This window comes from Apium graveolens, chromosome 7 (genome assembly GCF_009905375.1).
Source record: "Apium graveolens cultivar Ventura chromosome 7, ASM990537v1, whole genome shotgun sequence".
NCBI classification, from domain to species: domain Eukaryota; kingdom Viridiplantae; phylum Streptophyta; class Magnoliopsida; order Apiales; family Apiaceae; genus Apium; species Apium graveolens.
In genome coordinates, this window is record NC_133653.1 from 204,285,284 (window position 1) to 204,286,337 (window position 1,054).

Genomic DNA, 1,054 nt, shown 5'->3' on the forward strand with positions numbered 1-1,054 from the left:
TGTCATCATTGGTCGTTAAAGTTTAGTGACTCAGACATTATTACTTACTTAATTCCTTGTCGTGTTTCAGGTACTCTAGCGAGCGTGTATGCATACGCGTTCTCGGTCTCGTAGAGAACCCTGGATCAAGCTGAGGAAGAAGTTGTAGTGGAGGAGAAAGTTGAAGAAGAGATCTTAGTTGAGAAAGAAGAAGAAGTACTTATTGTAATGGGAGAACCAGAAGCAAATCCAAAGGCTTTGATGGACTGCTCTCAACCGGAGATTAATGGTATCCAGTCTAGCATTGTTTAACCAGCCATCTCGGCTAATACCTTTGAAATCAAGTCGAGCATGATTTAGATGATACAGAACTCAGTTCAGTTTGGGGGTTCTCCGATAGAAGACCCCAACATGCATATCAGAGATTTCATCGAGATCTGCGACACTTTCAAGTTCAATGGAGTTTCTGAAGATGCTATTAAGTTGAGGCTTTTCCAATTCTCTCTGCGAGATAAAGCTAAGTGCTGGTTACATTCTCTACCAGGGTCTATCACCAAATGGGATGATCTGGCTCAAAAGTTCTTAACTAAATTCTTTCTTATGGCGAAAACTGCTGCAATCAGAAACGCACTTACTCAATTTGCTCAACAATCTGGAAATTCTTTATGTGAGGCTTGGGATCGTTATAAGGAGATTCTTAGAAAGTGCCCTCACCATGGGATGCCTGACTGGATGATCATTAATTGTTTATATAATGGTTTGAGTGCTACTTCTAGACCCATGCTTGATGCAGCATCAGGAGGAGCATTATAGGCTAAAAGCTACGATGAAGCTTATGAATTGATTGAACTGATGGCTGTAAATGAATACCAGAATCCTACTCAGAAACTATCTCAGGGCAAGGTAGCAGGAATTCTGGAGTTAGATATAGCTACTGCTATAGCTGCTTAGCTGAAGGCTTTGACGATAAAGGTGGATTTTTTGGCCAATTATGGAGTTAATCAGATCACTAGTGTCTGCGAGCTTTGTGCTGGTGCCCATGAGACGGAGCAGTGTGCTATTTCTAGTGAATCAG

General features: G+C 41.5%; 1 non-coding gene across 1 annotated transcript; it reads right to left on the minus strand.

The window, feature by feature from the left end:
- Positions 1–594: 594 nt before the first annotated feature.
- Positions 595–701, minus strand: LOC141676311 (small nucleolar RNA R71). The gene has a single exon (XR_012556909.1). It is a non-coding gene; the product is annotated as a small nucleolar RNA R71 (small nucleolar RNA).
- Positions 702–1,054: the final 353 nt, after the last annotated feature.